The sequence below is a fragment of the Phascolarctos cinereus genome, unplaced genomic scaffold (genome assembly GCF_003287225.1).
Source record: "Phascolarctos cinereus isolate Bilbo 61053 unplaced genomic scaffold, phaCin_HiC Scaffold_5;HRSCAF=322, whole genome shotgun sequence".
NCBI lineage: Eukaryota > Metazoa > Chordata > Mammalia > Diprotodontia > Phascolarctidae > Phascolarctos > Phascolarctos cinereus.
Window position 1 is genome coordinate 248907764 of NW_027555958.1, and position 7569 is coordinate 248915332.

The window sequence follows — 7569 nt, forward strand, 5'->3', positions numbered from 1 at the left end:
AATGTTGTGCAAGTTTCTTCATATCTTTGAGCTTGTTTTCCCTCATGTATAAAAATGAGATGATTAGTTAATAAATTTTCTAAGATGCCTTTCAACTTAACCATTGTATTATTCTGAGTCAACTCTGGTGTTAATGGATGGATTCGGGAGGGGAAAGAGTGGAATAAAGAAAACCACTTATGAAATTATTGTAATATTCAAGTGAAGAGCAACTGATGAGACAAGGGGAGTTGAATGAGGAATGGGAAGAAGAGTTGGTTGCAAAATGTATTTCAAATAACAGTTGAAGATTTATTCAAAGTTAAGTGAGAATTAAGAGATATGAATGAAAAATGATTCAAAATTTTTCAGATGAATACTTTGAAATATGTTGATACCATGTGCAAAAATAGGGAAGGGAAGATAGTCTGTAGAAAAATACAATCAGCTCTGTAAATATTGATTTTGAGGTGGTAGTAGGATATTTGAGTAAGTATTATGTAGTCTGTTGGAAATAAAATGAAACTTAGATAAGGAGCAAGAAAAGAAAATATATCACCCTACTTTTGAGGAAAATGATTATTTCTATCATATTAATAACCAATTAAGATTTTTTTTCTTTCAATTTTCTTTTTCAGAAATAACCTCCTGTAGGTTAATACAGCCAGTTTTGGAAGGACATTATTGACTTTAGCCAAAAATTTACCCTACCTAAACCATCTTAACTAAGTGGAATTGTTACCACATCCAACCAGAAAAACTTACAAAGAGAATCTAATCTATGTGAATTCTGCCTTATTGTACTCTACTCAGGCTTGGGGGAGGGGCATAGGCTTTGTCTAAATTGCCCAGAGCCTGGGCATGGTCTGGGGACAAGAGTGACTTAATCAAAGTCACGTCCCCCAGACTCTCATTAGAATAGGTCCACCTCTCATTATAATACTCATTCTCATCAATTTTTAAACAATCAGAGGTGATTGATTCATATTGGGAATACCCACTCTTCCAAGGGTATATATATATTAAGAAGCCTCCAGGAGGGGTCTTTGGTTTATGAGAGAAGGCCAAATGACCATCTTTTTATTAATTATTTGGTAGCCAAATATTAGCTCTGATATAATTAATAAAATGATTACTTACCCGAAATCATGTCTATCAAATTTCATTTATCACACTTTTCTATGTTTAGAGTTATGGAATGCTTTGCAACTCCCCACCAAACAATTAAACTCCCTTTCCTCTATAACCCAAATTAAAAGTTTTTTTTTAAATTTACAAAATCAGTGAAAGTGATAAGAATATTAAATATCCAATAATAGTGAAACAGGAGTCATAAAATTACAGGTAATGGTAAAACTCACATTTACATAGTTTTAAAGTTAACAAAGTTCATTACTTCTAACAATCCTATAAAGTAAATGATGCAAATACTATTATTTCTATTTTACAGATGAAAATCAGAGGCTTAGAGAGGTTAAACAACTTGTCATAAAGCTAAGAAGTCATCTAGACTATATAAACTACATCTTCAGGTATTGAAAGAACTGGTAGATATGATTGCTGAGAGACATTGTTAATACTATTTGTAAGACTGTGAAAAGTATCAACATTTACAAAAAACTTATAAAATTGTTTTCCAGGTTTTAAATAAGGGAAGAGAATGGAATTTGTAAACCCTAAGCCTGTGAACTTAATGTTAATGATAAAAAAAAAAAACGACCTAGAGCATATTGTGGAAGAGTTAGTAAACAGCTAGAAAATAAAGTTCCACTCTCTCTCTCTCTTTCACACATACACACACACACACACATACACACACACACACACACACACACTCACACACACTCACACACACACTTTCAATAAGAACAGTTCATGCCGAGGAAATCATTTTCTTTTCTTTTCTTTTCTTTTTTTTTCAACGAGGTTAGTAAACTTGTAGATAACAGAAATGCTGTTTATCTAGATTTTAATAATAGATTTAAGTATCTCTCATAGGATTCTTATGGGAATGATAGAGAGATGTGAGCCAGTCAAAATATATTGCCTGAGATACAGAACTGGTTGCAGAGTCTAACTTAAAAACAGTTTTTAATGTTTTGATATTAACTTGCAAGAATGTTTCCAGTGGATTATTCCAGGGAGTCAATGCTTGGCCCTTAGATCTTTCACATTTTTGTTAAAAACTTGGTCAAAGTCATAGATGGCATGGTTATTAAATTTACAAATTACATACAGTTAGGAGATATATCTTATACACAAAGTCAGGCTCCAAAAGTTCTTGACAAGCTTTTACACTGAACTGAGTTAAATAAGATGAAGGTTTTATACTGGGGTTAAAAAACCCCACTTCTGAAGTGCAAAATGAGGAAGGTTTTGTTAGCCAGCAGTTTTTAAAAGAGCTGATGGTTTGGTGGACTGCATACTCAATTTGAATGGGTAGTATGATGTGGCAGCCAATAAGCTCATGCAATCTTAAATTGCATTGCTATTTTTTCATTAGACATAGCTTCCAGATTAAGAAGAGCATTGACCAAGACAGTCTGCCTTGATCACATCATATCTGGAGGATTGTGTTCAGTTCTGGGCACAACATTTTAGGAATAAAATTGATATGACAATGACTGTCTAGAAGTTGGAAATCAGCATAATGAAAGACCTTGTGTTCATGTCCTGTGAGAATCAGTTTAAGGAATTCACTCAATCAATAAACATTTGTTAAACAGATAGTATGGGTAAAAGGCTGTGCTAAGCACTAGGGCTACACATTTTAAGTGGTTATAGTTAGTCTGGAAAAGAGAAAGTTCAGGACAGACATGATATATAGCTTCAAATATTTGAAGGACCATCTGATGAATAGATATTACTCTTGTGCTGTTTTCCTTCAGAAGGAAGAAATAGAAGGAGTGGGTGGGGGAAAAAAGGAAAAGTTAGGAATGCTAGAATGGAAAAAAACCTCCTAACAACTCAGACATAGAATGTGCTGCCTCCAGGAGAAGTGGCTTTACTGGCTTAGGAGGTCTTCAAGTGAATGCTGACTGACTGGTTGTTGGGTATTTTAAAATATCTTCAATTTTGGGAGTGTCTTGGACTTGATGGCTACGGCTATATTCTATGAAATATCAGAGCTAATATTTGGCTCCAGGCTTCCTGATTCCAAAGACATGATTTTCTTACTAATTCCACAGAATTAAAAGAGGAAGAGGAGTCAGAATAAGAAGATAAGAAAGGAGTTAACAAGGGTTATGACTAACACTAAGCAGCCTTACTGTAATTGAAGAAAAGGGAGAAGAGTTCTAAGGAATAACTGGCCAATGGTGACAAATTATTAATGTCAAAAATTTAAGGAAGGCCAGATATCTTTGCAACCATGACATAGTTTTCAGGAAGACATGAAAATATACCTACAATTTTTTCAATAAAAAATAACAACAGTGGAATGACTTGGGAAATCTTTGACTAGTTCCCTTTTGTTATCATTTCTATAAATGATTTAGATGAAGGGATAAATGTAACCCTTATCAAATATTCAGAAGACAGAAAGTTAGAAAGCATAGCTATGATGCTGAATAATAAAGACAGGATTACAAAAGATCTCAGCAAGGTAGAACACTAGGATAACACCATAAAATGAAATTCATTAGGGATACATGTAAAATAAATTTAGTTCACAGTAAAATGTGGAGGTGTCACAACTAATAATAGTTCATCTAAAGAAACATTTTAGGATTTTAGAATTCTGCAAACTCAATATGCCAACAATGAGCTATGATAACCAAGAAAGCAAATGAATTCTTGGAATGGATTAGGTGAGGCACAGGAAGGTATCAATCCCAATACATTCTGCTGTGGTCATGAAGCATTTGGGGTCTTGCATTCATTTCTGTGCAGCAGAGTATGTCAAGGGCATTGATAACCTGGAGTGTCCATAGAAGAAAAATCAGAATGGTGAGTGGCCTTCAGCTATGGCACAGGAAAAGCAACTGAAATTACTGAAGAGCTTTAGTCTAGAGAAGAGGAAGCTCAACAAGAACATCATGGCTGCTTTCAAGTACTTGAAAGCCTATCTTGTGAAAAAGGGACTAGACTTAGTCTATTTGACCCCAGAGGACTATGGTAGGAGCACTGAGTCAAGGTAGCAAATTTATTCTGGATATTGAGAGGAAAAAAAATATAACAATTAGAGGTATCGCAAAGTTGGGCAAGCTACCTTTTAAAGAAAGTAGTGGGTTTGCCAACATTGGTGATTTATTTTTAGGCAAAAGTTAGATGCTTACTTGTTGAGTGGGTTGAGGTTGGGATTTTTTTTTCAGGTATGGAAGTCCACTCAGTGTCCTGGAACTATTCTTTGTTTTCTCCTAATACGTAGTAGAGGAGAACATGGACTTGTTCCCTAGTTAATTTGTCATATAACCAGTTTATTTTGTTTTTAATCATACAATTCTTTAATGATGTCTTTTTTACCAATTTTTCATCAAGACTCATTTGTTATGGTGCTCTACTTTTTCCTTAGAATTATATAATTTAGTTCTTCAAAGAGTATAATGTTCCATGGCTCATAGCCATTCAAAAACACTAGTAGGGTCTTAGTAGAAATTTGAGTTCTTTAAAGACCATTTTTATTTCCTGAAAACAATTCTCTCTCCTCCTTTTAAAAAAAAAACTCTATGAGCCCAAATCATTGTCTATCCTACAGATATGAATACACACACATACACACACACACACACACACACACACACACACATATATATATAACACATATATTTATATTTATGAAAATTTAAAGAGAGAAAGAGAGACCGAGAGAGATAGAGGTAGAAAGATTCTAATTTTTCTTATGAGGAGGGAAGGCAAATTTTTTTTCTAATTATGGATCCTGTGTTACAGGCTTTGCAATGTTTCAGTGCTATATGCAACCATCATAAAGCCATCTGAAACAGAGAAACCTCATAATTTATAGATAACACTCCAATAGTGACTTTGCAATGGACATCTTCTATCTCATTGGTGAATAATTTTAGCTAGAATACATTTTCCTGTTTTGTGCCTTGCCTAATGCGAATAATCTGAGGGTCATGAACAAGGATACCTTCTTTGCTATACTTAAGAAATCTTTGGTAAATTTGATATGTATGAAGGATTTCTTCTTTTTTTTTGCTTTTTAGTTTTCTATAGATATTGAAGATTTTTTTCCACTGATGAAACAAAGATCTTTGAAATATCTTGGAAAAATTGGAAAAAAATCAGAGATGCTTGACATTCTATACATATATGAATCATATGAATATGATACAATATGAATATATGATATGATATGAATAATTTACTGAATATTTTACTTCTCATTAAGTTGAGTTGATATGATTTTGACAAATGTATGGCAGTAAAAAAGAACAACTAGTTTTCCTAATCTGTGATTGGACTGGCCCTTTCTATTACTTTTTCAGGTCAATCTTCTGAGGGGTATTTATAGAGTAAAGGAAAGGTTAGAGATCCTCAAAATGAAAATATACATATACATATATACACACATATAATTGACTGATTACTCATTCTTGTGAGAGATGCCTTAATTTTCTCCCAGTGCTACAGTTTGTGTCTTTCAAATATATTTCTAATAGTTGTCTTTCAAGGTTGCTTTTATAATTAGTGTATGCCATGTTCCTCTCTCTCTAGATCCTTTTTTTTGGTCCTGACTCTGAACCCAATGATGGGGATGATGAATGACAGCACAGGATTGACTTCATCCTAATGGGTTTTTCAGACCAGCCTAAACTGGAGAAGGTTCTCTTCAGTGTTGTCTTGATCTCCTACCTTCTGACCCTGGTAGGCAACACAGCCATCATCCTGGTCTCTCGCCTGGATCCAAAACTTCACACCCCAATGTATTACTTCCTCACCAACCTCTCTTTCATTGACCTCTGTTTCACTACAAGTATTGTTCCCCAGCTGCTGTGGAACCTGAAGGGACCAGCTAAGACCATCACTCCCATAGGTTGTGCCATCCAACTGTATGTCTCTCTGGCACTGGGTTCCACTGAATGTGTTCTCCTGGCTGTCATGGCATTTGATCGCTATGCTGCTGTTTGCAGACCACTCCACTATGCTACTGTCATGCATCCTAGGTTATGTCAGTTCCTTGCAGGGATTGCATGGGTGAGTGGGTTGGGCAACACACTAATTCAAAGCACCATCACTCTTCAGTTGCCTCTCTGTGGGCACAGAAGATTCTACACATTTGTATGTGAGGTGCCTGCCATGATCAAGTTGGCATGTGTGGATATTCATGCCAATGAAATACAGCTTTTTGTGGCTTCCTTGGTTTTGCTCCTCCTGCCTCTGGGACTGATCTTAATCTCCTATGCACTCATCACTCAGGAAGTGATGAGAATCAGGTCAGCCCAAGCTTGGCAAAAGGCTTTGAGAACCTGTGGGTCACATCTTTTGGTGGTATCACTCTTCTATGGGACTATCACAGCTGTCTATATTCAACCCAATAGTTCCTATGCCCACAGACAAGGCAAGTTCATCACACTTTTGTATACTGTGGTGACTCCTACCCTCAACCCCCTCATTTACACTTTGAGGAACAAAGACATGAAGGGTGCACTGAAAAGGCTTCTAGGAAAAGATCCAAGGTAAAAGAAACATAACCAACTAAGAAGGAACTATGGAATCTTTAGTGCTGAAGCAGATTTTGCAAGGTTACCTTACCTTTATCCCTTTATTAGATCTCATTTGAGGTTTTTAAGATCCAAAAATGTATTTTATAGGTCTGTAATCAGGGAGCTATCCTCAGATACACTAGTCATCTCTTCACATGAAACATAGCATGTTGAAATTCAATTAATCAATTTGGTTCAAAGAGAGTAATTGGACAACATATAGGCTAAGAAACTGCTTAGCCTGCTTAGTTTAATACTCAGTTTGAGACACATGAGGGGCCAGTGTCTCTAGAATCAGAAGAGGTAGGTTCAGATTTTGTCTCTGCTACTTGGGTGAGTCTCTTAACATCTTTTTTTGTAGGTTTTATTTGTTATTTTATTTTCCCCCAGTTACACATAAAAATATTTTCTAACATTTGTTTTTAAAACTTTAAGTTCCACATTCCCTCCCTTCCTCCCCACCCCACTTCATTGAGAAGACAACCAATTCATATAAGTCATACATGTGTAGTCAAGTAAAACATATCCACAAGTCATATTGTGAAAGAAAACATAGACAAAAAAACTCAAGAAAAATAAGAAAGCAAAAAAATATGCTTCAATCTGTATTCAGACACCATCAGTTCTTTGTCTGAGGATGATAGCATTTTTCATCAAGTCCTTTGGAGTTATCTTGGATCGTTGTATTGCTGAGAATAGCTAAGTCATTTACAGCTGATTATTTCACAATATTCTGTTACTTTGTACACAGTACATTTCACTTCACCTCAGTCCATGCAAAGTCTTTCCACGTTTTTATGGGAGCATCTCGCTCATTATTTTTTATAGTACAATATTATTTCATCAAAATCACATACCACAACTTGTTCATCCATCCCCCAATTTATGGGCTTCCCCTCAACTTCTAATTCCTTATCCCCAG

General features: G+C 35.3%; 1 pseudogene; it reads left to right on the plus strand.

Moving 5' to 3' along the window:
• The first annotated feature begins 5692 nt into the window (after window positions 1-5692).
• Window positions 5693-6624, plus strand: LOC110202619 (olfactory receptor 2G3-like; annotated as a pseudogene).
• Window positions 6625-7569: the final 945 nt, after the last annotated feature.